Below are 21,694 nucleotides of genomic sequence, written 5' to 3' on the forward strand. Positions count from 1 at the left end.
TTACTACAGTTTTGTCGTATAGTTTGAAATCTAGCTTTGTTCTTCTTTCTCAAGATTACTTGCTTTGCCTTTTTGGGGTGCCTTATGTGATTCCATACAAATTTTAGACGTATTCTAGTTCTATGAAAAATGTCATCGGGATTTTGATAGCGATAGCTTTGAATCCGTGAGCACAGAGCATCTTTTCATGTATTTGTGTCTTCTTCAATTTCTTTAATCAGTGTCTTACAGTTTTTAGCGTACAGCTCTTTCGCTTCCTTGGTTAAATTTATTCCTTAGGTATTTTATTCCTTCGATGCCATTGTAAATGGTAGTTTCCTTAATTTTTCTTTCTGATAGTTCATTATTAGTGTATAGAAATTCAACAAATTCCTGTATATTGATTTTGTATCCTGCAGCTTTACCGAATTCTTATATTAGTTCTAGCAGCTTTTTAGTGAGTCTTTAAGGATTTTCTATATGTAGTATCTGTAGATTGCTTTGGGTAGTATGGACATTTTAATGATTTTTTTGGAATCATTCATTGATTTTTTTCTATTGTCCTTGTAGTCTCTATTTCATTTATGTTTACTCTGATCCTTATTTCCTTCCTCTACTTACTCGGGCTGCATTCTTTTCCCTAGTTCCTTTAAGTATAGATTGCTTATTTGATACTTTTCTTGTTTTTTGAGGTAGCCTTGTATGGCTACAAACTTCCCCCTTAAAACTGCTTTTGCAACATCCTACAGATTTTAGACTATTGTATTTCCATTTTCATTTGTCTCCAGGTATTTTTCAGTTCTTCTTTGATTTCTTCTTTGACCCATTGGTTGTTCAGTAGCATTTTGTTTGATCTTCACATATTTGTGATTTTTTTCAGTTTTCTTCCTATAATCACTTCTAGTTTCTTACCACTGCAGTTGGAAAAGATGCTGGGTATGATTTCAGTCTTGTTGAATGTACTGAGACTTACTTGTTAAAAATGAGGAAATTAAGAAGCAAGAGGGTAAGAGACTTGCCCAAGATTGCAGATCAAGCAAGAGACCAAGAGCCAGGACAGGGGCAGGCTTTCTAATTCAGAATCCCCAAAGGGGAGACAAGCAGGTTGACCCCCACCTCCCTAGCCCCTTCCCACCTTCCAGGGCCTTCCCTGGCCAAGTCCCTGGCTGGTGGGAGGTGGGGAAGGCTCCTGGGAACAGCAAAGCAGGACAGAGAGGAGCTTTGAATCCTGTGTTCAGTGCCTCACGTTCTGGCTGTTTCCTGCTGTGCCGCACCGCATGGCCTCGGCCCCTTCCTCATCGCCCCATGGAGGGGGGGGCATTCCTGTTTGTCCCAGCAAAATTACAAAGTAGCTCTGTGGTTACAAACTGGCTAAATTGCAGAGCCGAAAAGAAACTTTTTATTTTAGGCCTTCTCCCCTAGGATAAAATAAAAATACGTTTGGGGGGTGGGGAGAACAAAACTTTTAAAGCCTTTAGAAGAAGATGGATGAATGGATGTCATTCAAGTTGCAACCCGATTCTTTGCGAAATTGTGAGCAACTGCTCTTAACTTACAAATCTTTGCAAAACTAGCAATGTAACTCTAATGGAGGTTCCAACACCACCTAATCCTTTTTACCTCTCCCAGAGTCTCCCCTATGTCTATGAAAAGTCTTGTAACTTGCCTTCTCTCCCTGTGCCTTTGAGACATAAATGTTAAAAGTATCAACTTCAGAGAGCTAATCCTTATCAGAAGAAAAACCAAAGGTCATTTAAAACTTAGCTTTAGGGGCTCTTGGGTGGCTCAGATCGTTAAGCATTTACCTTTGGCTCAGGTCATGATCTCAGGGTCCTGGGATTGACCCCTGCAACCGACTCCCTCCTCCGCAGCCTGCTTCTCCCTCTCCCTTTGCCTGCTGCTCCCCATGCTTGTGCTCTCTTTCTGTCAAATAAATTAATAAAATCTTTAAAAAAAATAAAAAATAAAACTTAGCTTTAGACATCTGAGCAGGGAGCCTTCACTTTATCTACCGGAGAAACAATGTAGATCCTATTTCTTTTGTAACTCATAAAATAGAAACTATAAAGTTTCTGTTTATATATTTCTGCATGTTTACACGTGTCTGTACCTGTGTGCTCTACATGTGTGGTCTTTTCTACCTTTGGATGATATTGCTAAAATTAACTTGTAAAAAAAGCTCTATGTAATTAACTTAATAAGCCCTTATATGAATTAAGTATTCATAAAGGAATCCAAAAAATATAATAGAAATTAACCCAACTACTTTTCAGATTCATGTGCTCTGGGATAATCTTTGCAATAGAAGGTAGTTTAAGTTTGGTTTAATTAAAATAAGCATGTCTTCAAAGTTACCAGCATTAAATATAATGCAGACGTACAACTTCTATTTTACCTGACTTCATTAGTCAAAAAAGTTCACGTTATTTCACGAAATTTGTCGGCAAGAAAAATAGCTTGTGATGATGGCTCATTTTCATGTCTCATGAAGTTTAGTGGGTAATCTAAACATAATTATTAAGAATGAGTAGATTAAACAGATGTAAATAGAATAAAAATGTTTTAGATGAACTTTTTAAATAGTTGCCTTCAAATCTTTTTAGTAACCTGAAACCTTAAAGTTTCGGTAAGTTAAATGATGAATAGTCATAAAATATTAAATATATAAAATTAAATACCTAGATTATTTCCAAATAAGATAAAATACTAAAACATTAGTTACTAGACATAGGCTTTCTTTTACAGAGGAACTAAAGATATTTGCGTCTATTAATAGACATGTTTTGTGCCATGCTGAAAAAAAATTTACTATGAGAAAACATGTTTCTAGAAATTATAAAAAGCATTTTTAAATTTGCTAAGCCACAGGATGCGAATATAAAAGACAATTCATAGTTGTTTACTTATTTATTTTCACTAAAAATTAAGGTTTTAAAAAATTTGTAAATTCTACTATATAATTAAAGCTATTAGAAATTAAAGCTACCAAGGAAACATCTGTGAATGCAAGTGAAGTAGAATGTGTGCTTTCAGTAAAAGAAGGTGTGAGGAATGGAAATGCATTTTTGTGGAGGAAAATGAAAGTAATTTTGTCATAAAGAGAGGCTAATTATTTCGAAATGGGAAAGAAGAAAAACATAGGACAAAATCTTAATGTAAGAAAGAAATTTGTGAAAGGCTTATGGAAAAGGAATCTTTGAAAAAGAATTTTAATGTGTGGTTAAGCTAAGATTAGAATGAACTCAATTAAGTGAAATGAACTTTAATACCCAAAGGAGGCTGGTGCAAAATTAAATTTGGTTTATTCTCTGTTAAAGGACTATTGGTTTGCTTTTAATAAGAGATTTTAAAAGGTTTTCCTTGACCTTTTAAGTAACATGCCTAGAAAACAGATTTGTCTTGTCAAAATAATTTCCTATGTTCCTGTGTATTTGTCAGTTCTTTCATTACTTAAAAAAACCAAGTCCATTAAAAAAGCTAAGTTTTGTTTGTTTTGTTGTTGCTGTTGTTTTTCACAATTTGACAAGCCACAGAACTATTTAACTTTTTGTATTTGCCTGTGAAATCTGTAATTATAAATATTGTTTTACAATGACCTATAATCCTATTTGAGTGTTTTAAAAATCTTTTGATATTTTTGACAAACTTCCCCCAAATCAAATTCTAAATAAAGTGTTTTTGAAATCAAACTAATTTTGGGATTTTTTTTCAGACGATGCCTGGAACACCTCAAAAGATTTATTCTCTCTCCTTATAAAAAGGGAGATAGGGGCGCCTCGGTGGCACAGTGGTTAAGCGTCTGCCTTCGGCTCAGGGTGTGATCCCGGCGTTCTGGGATCGAGGCCCACATCAGGCTCCTCTGCTATGAGCCTGCTTCTTCCTCTCCCACTCCCCCTGCTTGTGTTCCCTCTCTCGCTGGCTGTCTCTATCTCTGTCGAATAAATAAATAAAATCTTTATTAAAAAAAGGAGATAAAATAATTAGGCATGTTTGATATGTGAAATTACATGGGAAGCACTCCAAAATAAGTAATACTAGGCCTTCCCTAGGTTGTATTTGCATATGTAATTAGTTTCCTAGACATTGTGTGAAATCCTTAAAGTCTGATAGGTCCTAGCATAATGTTATCAGTCGGAACTCCAGTTATTATCTTAAAACGTTGTATGTTACAGATATAACTAAATTTCCTTGTCAATTTCATTATGATGAACGCTCATTAGATCTTTAGCAATGGACTTTTTTCTCTTTTTACAGTTTTTTGGTCATTTGTAGACAGTTATTGTTTTACTCTGATGATTTGCAGAAATATTCCTGCAAAAGTACTTCATCTTAAGGAGATTCAAAGAAAGGATTTTGGCAAGTACAGGTTTCTGATCATAAGAGGCCTGTAAGGTCATAAAACTGAACTGGGTAAGAAATTCCAGAGCTAATGGAGAAAATGATACAAGCAGAATAAAAATTACTTGGGACTGAATGAACTGAGGAGGATGATTACCATTTTTATGACTTCTCGTTTGAAACAGTACTGGCTTTTTAATGTTTTGTTTTTCCAGATTCAAGGACATCTTTTCTCTTGTCTATGACTTACAACAAATTGGTAAAGTATAACTTTGTAAACAAAGATGAAACATTTACTTTTTCTCCCTACAAGATCTCTCCAAAATTCTTTTCATGGTGAAATAGTTCTTTACGTGTTCAAGAAGAATCTGTTCTGAGTCTGAGCAGACAGTTAAGGAACTCAGGTTGACTTTATGGAGCCAACAAAGCCCCTTGGAAAAATTGGCCTGGTATTTTCCTGACAAGGTTCCAGCCAAGCAATCCTAAAAAGAGCTGACATCATCAACCACTATTCTTGCTGCCCTTATATAAATGACCAGTTCAAGTCTAATACAAGCAAATTAGTTTAACTGTGATTACCCTTGGAAAAATTGGGGATAATTATAGAGAAAAAAGTTGTATTTGCACCTTCGTCTATATTAGATTCTGATCCTGTTAATTATCTTTAAAATTTTGTTATATACCTCTAAACCGGCCTAGATCCTGAATCCTAGTTTCGTCAAATATCTGGCAACAACTCACCAAACGAATGTTCCCGATTTTCTCCAACCCTACTGATCTGGAATCACTAAAAACAAAGACTGCCCTTGAATCTCCCTAGAAGGAGGTACCAAGTTCTTTTCACTACCCAGATGGCAGCCAAACTTCAGGGACCTGAAGCTTAGAGACACATCTCACAGCTGAAGAAGGCTCCACTCTATACAGACACTGGAAACACGCAGATCAAGCTGGCGAAGAAGAGGCTGGCATTCAGGCAGACTGCTGATATGCAAGATGCCAGATCAAGACTTCATACTTTAACTGAACATAAAACCTTTTTTTTCTTCTCTTTCTTTCCTTCACTCTGGCATCAGCCTGGAAAGCTAATGCCCCCATATTTTTCTCCCGGGCCATTGCTAAGGCGGTGGTAAACTCTGCCTTTCAGACTGCTGGATTTGTCCTCAAAAACTCCTATCTGCCCTTTAACAGTGCAACCTTAGTGGGGGTGACCTGTGCCCTGAAAGGATCTGTCTTTGTCTATGGTGGTCATCGTGCTCCGTGAGCCTCTGAATGCCTAGTTGGCAAGACACAACCAGATAATGTCTCTTAGATTATCTAACTGTGCCCCTAACTTTCTATAAATAAACGAAGACACCTCATTTGTCGACTACCCTGGATCTACACCAGCAAGTTAGAAAGGAATTACCAGGAGGCCTTCAGGACTCAGGATCAGGACTCACTTCCTTTGGCAGGGCCATGTTTCCCTGGTTCAGAGTAAATGTAAACGAGAATATGATCAGAAACCTCTCCTCAACTCTTGAAAATACTGCAGAATCCATTGCTAAACAATAGCTTCCCACAAGATTCTCTGGCCAAAGTTGTTCTTGGTAAGAGGATAGCGCTCGATTATCTTTTAGCTGAGCAAAGAGGTGTCTGTGCTGTGGCCAGACCACCTATCGTACCTGGATCAACACTTCTGAAGAAGTTGAAACTCAGTTGCATAAGATCACGGAGCAATCCACTTGGCTTAAAATGGTGACTCCTTCAGCAGAGTCTTTCTTTGACATCTTCGATTTTGATTGGTTTGAGTCTTGGGAACCATGACTCCAAAGTGCACTAAAAATATTGGGAGTTATCCTGTTTATAACAGTCTCAATGAACTCCTTGGTGCATTGTATTTTCTCAAAAGCTTTAAATGCATGTTTACAGCTGGTAAACACCAAGAAAATGATCTCCCTGAGACTGGAATATCAGCAAAGGACCAAAGGAAATGGCCAACTTAAAAACTGTGAACCTGAATTCATGGCCTGTGAATATCACAGAGATTGAGCAAAAACTGTAATGACCTGTGACTGCCACACGGAGGACTGACAAAAGCTACAAGAACTACAGAGCAGTAGCCGAGTGGTGCCTAATGCCTGACATTTTAATCACATCTCTCGGTCAAGCTGAGAGTCTGATCAAGAGGGGAGAATTGTTAAAAAGGAGACAGCATACCCAAAATGGAGTCACTTGTGCTAAATCCCACACCAGCAAACCAAGGCTTAATACCTAACCTAACTACAGTTTCAATCCCTCCAGGAATGTAACCTTTAACTAGACAACATGGAATTACCTGGTCAACACTAGTGAGATGATCTACCCAACAGACCCCTCCCATTCCCCTTAGGAAAGCGATCTTGCCTGAAACAATGTATTCTTTGCTAATAATTTCCTTTTTCCACCTTTCAAAACCTTTTCTTTACTACAGTCTGGCAGTCTGAAGGTTCAAATGTCTTGAGAGGTGCCAGGAAGAACTTTGGGACAGCTTCTAAATGGATTCACCAACCTTAGTGCATACTGGCCTCATTCCTCAACCTAGAATAGTGGAAAGGGACCATAAAGCAAACTGAGACAAGCAAAATGGGACGGCTGAGTTTGCTCTAGAACCGAGAGCACCAGTGTTGGACGAGCAGGGACACAATCACATCCTGGTCCTTCTTTCAGCTCTATCATCCCATGGGTGTCCGTGGCTGTGCTGCTGACCTCCGAGCTGAATATTCAGGTGTATGTCTCAACCATGGGCCTCACTCTTACCACTGGGGCAGACACGGCCACAGTCTTTCCTGGGGAAGGAGAAAGTTGAGCCACATTCCGCAAATTTCCAGAACCCAAGGAAGTCCAGAGTTGGAATTTTGGAATGTAAAAATAATACATGCTAAAAATTTGAAAAATACGCAAATTAAAAAAATATCACGTCCCCATAACTATACCATTCGGAGGCTCCCAGAGCGGTCGTTTACAATATTTCCTTCTTTTTTTCTTTACCCATTTTGTCGGGTAGTTGAGACTACACATTTTGATACCTTGCTTTGCATGCATAACAGAGTATAAGAATTTCTGCATGTTATTAAAAATATGCTACAAAAGTCATTTCAATAACCATAATTATTAGCACATGGGTATTTATAGTAATTATCACACTGATTTTACTTTTGGAAATTTAGATTGCTCGATTTTTCTCCATTGTAAGTAATGCTAATTGAGCTGGCATGACCATGTACTCGTGAAAATGTCCAAGTCAAAAGCAGCATTTTGAGATTTTTAAAAGTAATCTGTAATTTGAGATGTTAAAAATAATTTATAACAATATGCTTTTGTCACAGATGCCATTGATTATTAAGAACAATTTAGTGGAACTTGGTTTGGTATGAATGGGTTTACAACCCCTTGTTTCTCTCTTACCAAAGTATTCTGGGAACTACTTCTCAGAGCTATGAGAGATAATCAGATATTACCAAAGGTCAATTTGAAAGTCTTTCGATTGGCTGGAAAATACAGATGCAAATCAGATGTCCTCTTCCTTCGCGGGCCCCTGCCTGTCCCTCCATCGGCTGCCCCCACCCTCTCTCCTTACCCTCTGGTCTTCCCCTCATTCTGCGGAAAACCTCCCTCCAAGAGTGGGCTGATCCAGGTCCATTGCCCAGAATGTTCTCAGTCCTCAATCCTGCTGCCAGCCCAGGATGGCAGAACAAGACCATGTCCCTCCCAGTAACATAAAGGCCGGGATGGGGGGTAAAAGCCTTTGAAGTCAGACTGAGTGGGGCTTAAGCACACTTCTAACTGCTGTGTGATCCTGACCTTTCCAAACTTCGGTCGATTCAGTAAAATCAGACCTGATCTCAGGAAACAGGTGCTAGAGCCAAGGCGGAGTCAGGGATAAGGACTGGAGCCAGGTATTTGTGAGCTGAATAGCCCAGGAGTGTTTGGCCTTATATATGCTGCTTCGGTGGGACGGTTAGGAGGTCGTGTTACCGTGACAGCGGCAGCCAATCCCCCAGGACCTCTCTGAATCGAGTTACTTCTCTCTGCTAAGTAATGCTTTCTCAGAAATACCCTCTCTCCCATTACCTGCCCCACGCCCCAGAAAGGCTGGGTGCAGGACGGCTGCCATTGTCTTGAAGGTTTTCCCTGTGGGGGTTGCCTGCGTGGCCACACGTGCTGCTCTTGAGAAGACGGGATGCAAAGTTGAAGGTTCCAGAGTATCTGAGGTCTCAGGGGGTGCAGCAGGGTCTCTGCCAGCCGGCACTGTGAGGTTTCCACTTGAATGAGTCCCAGACTTTTCCCCTCTGGGTTTAAAGATTATATAATGCACTAGAAGTAAGCTCTTTCCAATTAAAAAAAAAACACACACACAAACAAAACCCAAATCCTACCTCTGCTCAGAGGACTCTCTTTAGATCTGGAGAGTACCCCAGAGCACGCAATGATGAAGACTGAGGACGGGGCCTCGGGAAGGTGCCAAGGACAGCAATAGAACATTGTCTGACATGAACACCTAGATTTTGCCTTGAACTATCAGAAAAGCTGAGCTGAATTCAGGGCACCCACAGCTCCCCAGGAAACACTGCCTCACACACACGATGAAGTCAGAGAAGTCCAGGGTGGCCTGAGGAGCGCTCGATGGAGGAGAAGGTCACCCAACAGCGACCTGCCCAGCTCTGCCACCCCTTCCTCACCCCACATCGTGCCACTTGCTGCTGGGTGTACCCGGCCACCCCTGTGATTAGTCCTTAGAGAGGAAGTATGGTGACACGGCAGGAAATTCAATGTGCTTCTATTCTGTTATGATGTGTGACCCGGGTTATGAACCGGATTCCAGTTGTTTTTGTGTAACTTATGTCTACTTTGGTGTCCATCACCATGGCTGGTTCCCTGGGGCCACAGGACGTGAAGGAAAGAGAACTTGTTTTGGATCAGACTTATCTGTGCAAAGTGCTGGCTGTATATCTTACTACCAACGTGATCCTAAACCAGGTATGCTGTCGGGTAGGCCTTACGCTTCCTCTGAGTCTCACTTTCATCTCATGAATAATTATCCTGGATGGTTGTAAAAGTTAAGGAGAATTGAAGAGAGGTGCCTGGCCCGTCAGGCTGTCGATATGGCATATTACTATTGAGTAGTCTTACATCTTGTCTTGTGGAAACCTCACTGCTCTCCTGAAACTGGGTCCCTACCTTGTCCTGTCCTTCTCCTTAGAGAGAGAACAGACCCTGATACTCAGTCCTACATTCAGCTCTCAGATCTTCACCAGGAGGTCACTGACCAGGCTGGATCCCCAAACCCGGCCTCCCAGCTCCCTTTGCAGGCTTGCAAACCAATTAGTCCTTGTTGGGCTTCCTAGATACTCTTCCTGCATGGATCTGCCCATTTGTTACTGTTGGCTCTGGACATTACGACCTTCCTGTCACCTCCCTTACACCACCTATGGGTCAGGTCGATCCTGCAAATACTTGGTCCATTGATAGTACTTGAGTAACTGTCTCCAGATCCTCATTCTCTTCTACTCTAGCCTATGACCTCCTGAACCCTTGAGTTATCATTCCGGCAAGTGAGAACACCAGAGAGGGCTCAGGAAGTGGCTAGAACCCAACCTCAAAAGGGGTAGTGCTTCCAACCCATATAGGAATAGCATCAGCGTTAAAAGTCCATACTCTATTCCTTCATTGAACGAATATTGTTGAGTGCCTGCTACCAACCAGATGCTGTTGTAGGCAGTGAGAACAGGGTTGGGGAGGTTCGAATGTTGGGAAATTATACTGGGGAGTCATTACTAACAATGGCATGTTCTTTAGGAAAGGTAGAGAGTAACAGGATGAAATGGACTGTCAGAAAATCTAGACTGATGGTAAACAGTGAGCAGATGGTAACAATGAGCTTTTGTACAACATTTTCCAGTTTCTGAGAAATCATGGTATCATGTCACACAATCATCTTGGTGACAGTGGCCCAGGAAGATAGATTACAGTCCATTCTGGGGGGAGGGTGTCCTTGCCTGGGGTCCCAGTGAGCAGCAAAGTGGGGCCTCAAACCTCTGGCTTGTGGTTCCCAGTCTTCCCATCTGTATTTCTTTGCCCAGCAAAAATGTTATTTACTCCACATACATTGCATGTTTTCTCTTAAAACAAACAAACAAACAAACAAACAAACAAAACAACAATGACAACAAGACAACTACAACAATAACAAAAAACAGGGCACCTAGGTGGCTCAGTCGGTTTAGTGTCTGCCTCCAGCTTGGCTCATGATCCCGGCGTCCTGGGATTGATTCCCATATCGGGCCCCCCACTCAGTGCGGAGTCTGCTTCTCCCTCTCCCCTTCCCCCTGCTCATGATCTCTCTCGCTCACTCTCAAATAAATAAATAAAATATTTTTAAAAAACCCTCTCAATTAAAAAATCTGTAAAGCTTTATCACAGTGTTCCCACAAAAATGACAAGAGGGAGGAATACTATCAGAATTATCCTGGGGATTTTTTCCAAATACATACGGGTACTCTGTTTCTCCCTCTGTCCTCTGCTCCCAAATTCTGACAGTGTCATTGTGATACATCTGATTTGCAAGAGTGCCCTTAAAATTTTTTTAATTGTTTTTTTTTTTATTTAAATTTGAGTCAGTTAACATATAGTGTAGTGTTGGTTTCAGGAATAGAATTTAGCGATTCATCACTTACATACAACACCCAGTGCTCATCCCAACAAGTGCCTTCCTTAAGGCCCATCACGTGGTTAGCCTATCTCCCCACCCACCTGCCCTGCAGCAAACCTCGGTTGTGTTCTCTATATTTAAGAGTCTCTTACGGTTTGCCTCCCTCTCTGTTTTTATCTTATTTTACTTTTCCTTCCCTTCCCCTATGTTCATCTGTTTTGTTTCTTAAATTACAATGAGTGAAATCATATGATATTTGTGCAAGAGCTCCCTTGACTCTGCTGTCAGCCTTCCCTGCAGTGTGTCCTGCCAATCCCCTCCCCGACTCCTTGAGGAAGCTTAGTCCTGGTGGTTTCTGCTCTGTGTTCAGTTGTGCAAGCACTGGAGAAAGAGAAGATGTGACTAAAACACTATCAGTGAGAAAAAACATGGAGAATATGTCCCCCGCCCCCCCATGCGGAGAATCATATGATTAATACGGGTGGGTTTTCCCCCCAGCCAGTGACATCTATTTGGATATCGACTCAGCATCTCAAGCACAACACGTCCAAAAAACAAGTTCTTGGTCAATCCATCCCCAAGCCCTCACTTCCCCATTTCAGTAGATGGTAACTCCATTCTTCCCAGTGCTCGGGCTGAACATCTGGAGGTTTCCTTGACTCTCCCTCCAGTTCAGCACATCTATTCATCCCTAATCACCCCGCACCAAGCAACATCCTTTCCCTGTGTCTAATAGCTTCCCCCTTTCCCCTGCACTGTCTTTACAGCACTTAACATGGACAAACAGATATGGATCCACTTGTTTATTGTGTGTCTTCTTCCACTACAAGGCATAGTTCATGAGAGCCAGCACTGTTTTGTCCACTGCTGTATCCTCCTGGTGCCCGTAGCAAACCACCCAATTACCTTTAAGTAGGTGAATAAATAAATGTTACTGTTGTCATTGTATGTAAATCATTTGCAAATCTATTGCTTTTCCCATTTAATTAGTATGAAGTTAAGCGACCACCCCATTAGTACTCAGGGCCAGCATCTCCGCAGCATCTTGGAGCTTCCTGAATTCTACGACTCTCCAACTGTAAGTAGCCTGGGGACTCTGACTTTCCTGCAGAATTAAAAGTGTGGCTCTGGGTGATGCTAGGTCAGTAATATCCCTCCTTTTGAGCAGTCTTAGGGGTGGTAGTTCTGATTTCTGTTGGATACAAAAACATTTTAGAAGTGGCAAACAGAAACTCTGTGCATTTGTCAATAGGTGTAGAAAAGGAAAAAAAACAGGTACCATTGTTGACAGCCAGCAAGATTAATAGATTAAAAACACTTTAGCTAAATATTATTTTAAATATTTACTATAAAGAAAGTGACATTATATTTATTCTTTCAGGGAATAAACTGAGCAGAGATGAACTGCACAATCAGAAAAGAAGCGAGGGCAGGAAACACTGCAGCTCTGAAGGCTTGAGAACCAGCCTAGCCACAAACTAAAGGAAGAGAGAGTTGCACAGGCTCCCTGCCACCTCAGCAGAGGTCAGTTTTGGTGGCGTGATTGCTGGGCTTCATGCTTTGTGCTTGGCTTAGTCCCAACCACTGGGTCCCTGCAGCCTGCTGCTCTGTCTCTTCCTCACTGAAAGTTTGTTTGGACTCTTTTGACTTCTCATTCCATCTCTATTCAATTCAATTCTCCACCTGCCCTCCTTGAACCCCTACCCTCCAGGCTCCTGAGCTCCTTCCTTTGGAACCCAGGGCAATGACGCACTTGCTCTCAGTCTGTCCTTTTCCTTGTGGACACAGCTTCAAAGTCTCTGTGATCTATCTTTGTGGTCTTTCATTTATAGGCAAGGTGTAAGTATAGACAAACACACCATGGACCAAGAGACCTCTGACCAGTTCCCGCAATTAGACCAGTGGCCTTTGTCCAACTTGGATTCCTGGTGCTTTCAGTATGACTTATTCTTCCACGTCTAGGCATTTTCCTGGGATCAAAGAGATTAAAGCTTGCGGCTATTTGTTACTTGCTTTTTTTTTTTTCCCCAGCCTGCTCTGGGTCATTTATTTTTTATGACTCAGAGCAAGTTCATTCCTGACTGTACTTCTCGTAAGTAGTTGGAATCCAAGTGGCATATGCTTCACAAAATTCAGAGAGCCTCACTGATCTTTGCAGAGCTGTATTTTGATTTTCTAGTCCACTAGTTGTCAACCTGAGAAAGTGCTTGGAATAATCTGAGTAGCTTCAACAAATACATGTAAATGCCTGGACCCCAGCCCCAGGGATTCCGACTTAATTGGCTGGTGACCTGGCCTGGTCACACAAAGGTCCTCAGGTGAGACCCGGATTCAGTTTGTCTCGATATCTAATCCCAGGAAGCTCTGACGACAACCCATCCCAATCCCACCCCACTCCCCGCCCTTTAGCTGCTTTTTATAGTGAGGGCTCCAAGAATCACACCATGTCTATAAATATCCTCCAGCAATTCCCAGTTATTTGTAAAATCTGCTCTTTTAAAAAGCCAGCCAACTTATTTTATAGCAAAAAGTTATACTACATTCATATAACTATGAGTTTAACAAAATAAAAATTAAAGCTTTAAAGCAAGAAGAAAAATCCATATTGAAAGCACATGAATGTGAATGAAACACAGTGGATAAAATCAGACCCCTTGGGATTCTGAATTAGAAAGCCTGCCCCTGTCCTGGCTGTCTCTTGCTTGATCTGCAATCTCAGGCAAGTCTCTTACTCTCTTGCTTCTTAATTTCTTCATTTTTAACATCAAAATGAGTAAGGGACAGGTGGGGCTAGGTAGGGAGAGATAGGTAGGGGGCCATGGCATCAGGTTCACAAAACTCAGTGTGGGTGATGTGAGGAAACCAGAGATAAAGGAACAAACCAGACCATCCTGTCCTAGATGTCAGATGGGGTGTGTGTGTGTGTGTGTGTGTGTGTGTGTGTGTGTGTGTGTGTCTTGTTCTAACAGCTACTTGTGACCAACCAAAAATTACTGGACCCTAAAAAGGAAGTAAGCCATTGAAGGTGTTATCACTAGTCCTTACTCAATGGGGCTATCAATAGAGCTGTTAAATAGATTTAAGTTAACTGGTTAGCTTTCTATAAAAGACCATCCCTAAAAGCCCTCAGTGGCAACCCTGTTGGGATCCCTCTCACTCCTGAGAACTTTTTTTCTGTATCCTTGCTTAATAAACTTCTATCGTTTAACTCACTCTCCGTTGTCCGCGAGATTCATTCTTTGGCTCCGGGAGACAAGAACCTAGCTCTCCCGCATCACGTTGGTGCTGAAATCCAGCAACACTCCCACTGAAGGGTGACTCTTTTCTTTCCTGGGAGAAGTCTCTCCCTTAGACGACCTCTTTTAACAAACAAAATCCAGGCACCTGTTGGCCAGATAAAGGAGAGTAGTGCGGCTGCCAGTTTTAACCCCTGGGTGACAGGCTTCTGGAGAAAGATTTGGTCAATTTCCTTTCCCCAGAAGAAGGGAATGTTAGCCTAACCCTACCCAGTTCTGCTTTCTGTTCATTGGCTTTTCTTAGGTGGCTTTCTCCCCCCTCAGGGGCTTGGCCTCAGGTCCTTCTAATCTCCAACGATCAGTATGCCCTTCTAACCAGGGATTCATTTCAGGGTTGCCTTTTATCCTGCAAAATTCCTTCTCTAAGCACCTGGGAATTTTAGGGATTCAGTGGGCCCGGGGAAGAGTGTTGCCTACGTAGATGTAAGTTTTTTTTTTTTTTTTTTAATTATTATAATTGATGAGGGAATGGAAGGCAAACTGAGGACAAAGCAGAAGCTGACACCCTGTAATCCCCCCACCCCTGGATGTATGCAACATGCCTCAGGCACTCCTGGCTGCCCTGAAGGACAAAGAAAGTCCTTGCTAACTACAGCCCATTGACAAGTCCTTGAAACAGGCACGGTGACATTCCTCTGGGAATTCAGCTGCCTGGATGTTAATACTTGGCTAAAGGCAAAAGGCAGTCCTAGCCTGACCCCCTCCCCTCCACCAAGATCCTGTAAGTCTACTTTAACGTATAAAAATTCCTTTGGAAACTTCCTTTATCTCTAACCCCCCAAGATACGTATTGGCAATCATCCCCCAAGCATATGGCTCACCGATATACATCTGAAGGGTCTCATGACTAAGGTTTTATTAGACGGTAATAAATGACCCTTTCCCAACAGTAGCTAGCCCCCTCAAGGTCCTGGAGACCTTGCTTCCAAAATTCCTTAGAGACTTACGCTACCCCTAGCCCCCTCCCCACTTGAGGGTATAAAATAGGCCATTCCTCACAACCCCAGGGCAGTATCTCTTTCTGCCCACGGATCCTGTCCCCCTGCTTTAATAAACCACCATTTTGCACCAAAGACGTCTCAAGAATTCTTTCTCGGTCGTCGGCTCCGGATTTCACCCCACTGAACCTCCCCTGTACTTCATCAATAATCATATTTTTTTATTATATTATGTTAGTCACCATACGGTACATCCCTGGTTTCTGATGTAAACTTTGATGATTCATTAGTTGCATATAACACCCAGTGCACCATGCAATACGTGCCCTCCTTACTACCCATCACCGGTCTATCCCATTCCCCACCCCCCTCCCCTCTGAAGATGTAAGGTTTTTTCATTTAAAAATGTCTTTCGTGAGAACTTGGTTCAGGAAGGACAGGAAAAATGCCCAGGGTTAAGGCGAGGAAGCATACCTGAAATTGGTATATTGGTATACTTGGCTTTACTGGTCAGGCACCTTGGGGCTAGGAATGCAAGCAACTTTACAGGCTCAAACCATGAGGACTCAATCAAGTGAGCTCTGAAGACCAGGGAGCGTGTGTAAGGACTGGCAGTCCGGCGCTCTGAACCTAACCTTTGGTTACCATGGGTGACCTTGGGGTCTCCGAGACTCGCAACAGGATAGACACTGGGCCCTGGGGGGGGGGGGTCACACCCCGGGGAAGCCTCATCCATAAGCAGTACACGCCTCCCACTAAGAGACCCTACCCGTTTCGCTCGCATTCTTAGCCTTCTAAAAAGAATATCAAAGAATCTATATCAAAATATTTAAAAAGTATATTAAACTGTTAACTTCGCTGAGCCCTTATGATTAGGCCAGATTTTTTTGGGGGAAATCCAGACAAGAAAAGGAGGATCGGGTGACGGCCGGGTAAGAGTGGCTACTCCCACCAGCCTGAGCCCTCTTCAACCCAGGATGTTAGGCCACTCTTTCACTTTGGGTAGGAAACCAGGGGACTCCTTGGTTGACAGGGGAGAGCTGATATGCAGGGAGGCTTCACAGTCACCTCTCTATAACAGAAACGGGGTAACTCCCGCTGGGATCGTGAAATGGGAAACAAACCATTCCCCGCAGGGACTCCTCTGGATTGGGTACTGCAAAATTGGGTAATTTCCCCTTGTAAAACTTTTCTAGTGTTTTTCATGGGTTAAACATGGCGGGTTCTTGAAGGCAAGGTAAAATAAGGAGTGACCTTCTTGCCAAGGCATGGTGTCTTCTCCAGTTCCCAAGGACTCTCCCTTGGGGTGCCTTTGAACCCACTGGAAACAATCTGGATGGCAAATTTAGGAAAGGCTTGAGCTCCTGTGATGCTCACTGCATGGCCACAGTGGTATCTATCTGGTGTCTTCTGCAGGAAACAGGGCAAATAGATGGAGGTATCTGAATCCATCCGGGCTTTCAGGGCTCTCAGTCAGGACCCAGACCCAAGGTCCTCTTGCAGAACGTGTCTGGTGGTAACCAGACCAGTACACTCCCTCCTGACATATTGGGTAATTGCCTAAATAGGCCTCCTCCAAATAAAAATGTTCATTCTAGAAATTTCTCCTTATGTAGTAAGTAGTCACTAGAAAAAAATTAAAGAAAAAGGCAGCAGTACAAAAGCCCAAGGCTGTCCTTTGTCTGCTACTTGTTCAAAATGAGTTCAGGAAAATGCAAAGAAACTCAGTTCATGATCTCAGAGTCCCCTCGGCTGGAAGGAAAGGGCCCCTACTTGTAACCCCAGTTGACTACCCATCCTGAAGCCCACCTAAATGTTGCATCTAAGATAAATGAGGAGGAAACGCAACCTAGACCAGCTCAAAAGAATAAAAAAATATGCGTCTACACCGGTGTCCTCATTCTTAATCACTGAAAATCTTTGGGTTTATTCGTTCCTGCCTCCGTGCCAGGCACTCTCGACTGGGCAGCAAACAACAGACAAAAATCTCTGCCCTCTGAGAGCTCAAATTCTAATGACAGAAAGACCATCAACAAGTCAACTGAACCCATTGGAAACTATATTAGGAAGGGACAAGAGCGTAGAGAAAAACGAGGCAGGAAAGCGAGTTCGGGAGTGGGGCGCTTGCAATTTTAAGAGGGTGGTCAGGGAGGCTCGTGTCTGAGGAGGAGAGGGAGCAGGATGTCTGGATATCAGGGAACAGAGGGGAGACCAGGTGCGAACCGCCAAGCAGCTGTGCAGGCAGTGTGAGAGGACCAGCAAGGAGGCCTGTGGGGCTGGGGCAGAGCGAGCAAGGAGAGGAAAGCGGGGACCAGCTCACAGCGGGTCTGGGGGCTGCTGAACTGGCTTTGGGAGCCATCCATCCGAGGCTCAGACAGAAGTGACCCATCCCAGAGTAGCTTTGCAAAGGGGCACGCTGGTGGAAGTGTCCCCAAATGCGCCAAAGGTGGAAACAGGAAGAGCAGTTGGGAGGCTGCTGCTGAGATCAGGGGAGACACGCCGATCCCCCCCACCAGGGTGCTGGTTGTGGAGATGCTGAGAAACAATCTATTTTTGAGGATAGCGTTTTGGATGTGGGGTGCAGAGAAAGGATGAGTCAGGGATGACTCCGCAGGTTTTGGCCTGAGAAGCAGGAAAGATGGAATTGCTGTCAACTGACACACTGGGGAGACTGTGACTGGAGGAAGTTGGCAAGCCGATTAAGGACGTCAGCTCGAGAGTTAAACTGTGGGATGCGTATCGGGCACCCGACTGGAGCTCTCAAGCAGGAGCTGACCCCTCAAGGGTGCGCTTCAGGGGAAAGGTCCAAAATGGACATAGAAACGTGGGAGTCACCAGCTTACAGACATTCTGTAAAGTCATGGCAGCGGATGAGACCACCCACGGGGAGGAGCGGGCCAGGGTCGGAGCTCTGGGGCAGCTTACAGTTCAAGGTTTGGGGGAGTCAGAGAAAGAGCCCAAGAAGCAATCAGTGAATTAGGGGGAAAAAGACCAGGAAAGGATGTTTTCCTGCAAGCGGAGAAAGCCGTGTTTCATGAAAGGTGCTGCCAACAGTGTCAGGTGCTGGGAGGTGAGCACTGAACATTGACCAGTGGATTTTCCAATGTGAAAGCCAATGGTGAGTGTAACAAGAGCTAGAGTTCGGGAAGCCTGATTGGAGGATGGAGGGAAAGGAATGGGAGGCAGTCCAGAGCCCTCTGAAGAAGTCCCGCGGGATGGCAGGGGAGAAGGTGGGGGGTGGGGGGAGGCGGGAGATGCGAAGGTCTGGGAGAAAGAGCTGGTTACGGGAATGATCTAGCAGAGGGTGGGGGGCAGGGGTGTGTGTGCGCTAGGGTGACGTCCTCCGAGGAAACAGAGAGCTAGGGCTAGTGCACAAGTGGGTTTAGGGAAGGGTGGGCAGTTCACTTGCTCTGAAAGGCAAGAAACTTTCTCCGATCATTTCTGACCCTCTTTTCCGACCTTTGCAGTTGTTTCAACAAGTGTGAAGCAGAGGCCCCCCTCATCTGGCTAGGAGGATGGGAAGGGCATGGCGGAGATTTGGTCATCATCACATTTGAATTCATGGATTCATTTTTCTTTCACAAATACAAAATCTGTTCTTCCATAGAGAGAGGAGGAGCCGGACTAGAAGGGGGAAGAGACAGAAAGCCCTGAGCATCCTGCAAACCCAAGAGCAGCCCAGCCAGCACTGAGAGTATCCAGCTGATATTTTCTGAGTGACAAATGTACGTGGGATAAGAGATATTTGCACTTCTGCTAAAGTTACGTTCTATTCCACAGGCAAAGGAGGGCTACGGAACATTCCTTCTCATTCAGATAGCTGACTTCACTTTAGAAAAACAAAACAGAGCAAAGACATGTGCCCTAAAAGGAACTGCCCCTCGGGAGACAGCAAGCTGAACTAGTTTTGCACATACTATAAAACATTCATCAGTTTTGGTGTGAGGTCTGTTTTCAAACGTAGACTACGCCAGGGGACAGGCGTGTTCCACGAAGAGCTACCGACGCATCCCCAGCATTCTAGCATATTCCCAGAAGACCATTTGGCCGATAGCTGTGCAAAAATGAATAGTATCATCTAAGAAATGAAACACTTTTTATTGGGATTAATAATAATTCATAATTACATAAAGATGGTAGACTTCCCCTTAACATAGGAAAAGACAGGGCTATTTAGCACAACTTTTAAAAGGTAATAATGAGGTGAATTTCTGCCTGCATTTTATTTGGAATAGTACCTGATAACATCATTTTTAGAAAGATTAAGTTTAACACCCAAATTCTAAAAACCACTGTGTGAGACCTTTGTGTGTGTGTGTGTGTGTGTGTGTGTGTGTGTGTTAATTAATGACAAACCGGGAGCAATATCACAGGAGGTCTCTGGTCACTTGCTGTGACAGAAGGGGAATTCTCAGGGGAGCCACACCCCCTTGGAGTTTATGAGTCTCGACGTGGAAATCAATGGCGCTGTCAGGCAGCTGTTAGATCGATCCAAAGCAAACTGTCCGTTGCACGGTTTTTATGCAATGTGATTTCCCACAGTTTCTGGCATCCTTTACACAGGCAGCAAAATAAATACAAGGGTCACTTCTTGCCACAGGGCCTGCATCAACTAGACCGGCCCCTTGACCAGGGGCCTTCTGCACAATCAGTTCTGCAGACCATGATCTCCCCCTCCCTCCACTTCCTTCTAGCACCTTCTAGCATCGAATGCCATTCCCTGCAATAGATCTCAATTTATGAAACAATTCTAACAACAAAAATCCAGTAAGGAAATTCAATAAAAGCTGACACCATAAAATGCCACAAATCACTAGAGGAAATGGGCCCATGGATCAATGAGCCGGATATCGGAAAAACTCTTTAAAGCATTTGATTGAATAAAACAAAAGCCACCTTCCGGTTTTTACATTGTTCTTTTGAACAGTGGTTACATTTGTTGCAGGGGTGAGTGTGTGTGTGTGTGTGTGTGTGTGTGTGTGTGGCGGTGGGGGGTTGGGGTTGGGGAGAAAGAGAACTGTAAGGTGTAAGTAACTCCTGGAGGCGAACTACGCGGATTAAATTAACCACCAAGGGGTGCCTGGGTGGCACAGAGCTTAAGCGCCTGCCTTCGGCTCAGGGCGTGATCCCGGCGTTATGGGATCGAGCCCCACATCAGGCTCCTCTGCTATGAGCCTGCTTCTTCCTCTCCCACTCCCCCTGCTTGTGTTCCCTCTCTCGCTGGCTGTCTCTATCTCTGTCAAATAAATAAATAAAATCTTTAAAAATAAATAAATAAATTAATTAATTAGCCACCAAGTTGCAAAGCAGCTCCGTAATTTGGGCCAATGCCTCCTACATTTACATGACTTCTTCCTCTTGCGTTTTCAAAACTTATATATAGCATTTTTTTCTAAGCCATGGTTTTTATAAAAACAATGCTACCTAATTAAAAATAGCTTATAAAATAAACAAAAACATACAGAGACAAACCAAAACCACCTCAAGCCCCAGGACTTCAAGAATTGCACATCAGGGATTTCCTCTCCACCTATTTTCAGTGCGTGCATAAGCAATTTTCAGCACGTGCATAAGCAATTTTCAGCCAAAAAATATTGTGCCATATACGTCATACTTGACTTACATAACATTATATCATGAGCAATTTTTATTTTATAAATATTCTTAGGAGATTTGTTTTATAGACGTTACCCACTATTCCATATTATGGTATTACGGTAAACATTTTAAGTAATCTTTTTGTGGGATTCTGTAAGACAGTTCTAGTTTTTCACTATTGTAAATGTATGTTGCAAATGAACTATTTATAGTGTATTTATTTACTTTTCTAAAGATTTTATTTATTTATTTGACAGAGAGAGAGACAGCCAGCGAGAGAGGGAACACAGGCAGGGGAGTGGGAGAGGAAGAAGCAGGCTCCCAGCAGAGAAGCCTGATGCAGGGCTCGATCCCGGAACGCCGGGATCACGCCCTGAGCCGAAGGCAGACGCTTAACGACTGTGCTACCCAGGCTTCCCCTATAGTTTATTTTTTGTACCGATACCTGAGTATTCTGTTATGTTATTCTCTGAAGACCCTGATAACTCAGTCAGTCACGCCACTGATGCCTGCACACCGCCAGCCAAAACCTATGACTCACATCGACTCATTTGTCTCTGCATATTTTGACTGCCTATCCCTGAGCACATTTAACACATTTTTTAATTTTAGTCTCACTTAAAAAATTTTTAGTTTGATAGGCAAAATGGCAGAGTGTTTTTCATTAATTTTTGTTTTGTGTTTTAGTATGGCTAAATATATCCTCAGTGGTTTGATAATCTTTTCCATGTCTGACTCATACCTATCACGGGTCTGTCATAGGTGCTCAATTAATATTGAATGAATAATCAACGGAGAGAAAACTCATGGTTTTTCTATTTTGTCAGACGATTTTACTGCTTTCCTTATCATAAAAACATATTTTACTACTCGTATAT

General features: G+C 43.0%; 1 protein-coding gene across 1 annotated transcript in view; it reads right to left on the reverse strand.

Annotated features, from left to right (window-relative positions):
• HECW1 (HECT, C2 and WW domain containing E3 ubiquitin protein ligase 1) overlaps positions 1–21,694 on the reverse strand; it is a 436,937-nt gene that overhangs the window by 243,217 nt on the left and 172,026 nt on the right. The window lies entirely within an intron of this gene.

The sequence above is a fragment of the Ursus arctos genome, unplaced genomic scaffold (genome assembly GCF_023065955.2).
Source record: "Ursus arctos isolate Adak ecotype North America unplaced genomic scaffold, UrsArc2.0 scaffold_3, whole genome shotgun sequence".
Classification (NCBI taxonomy): domain Eukaryota; kingdom Metazoa; phylum Chordata; class Mammalia; order Carnivora; family Ursidae; genus Ursus; species Ursus arctos.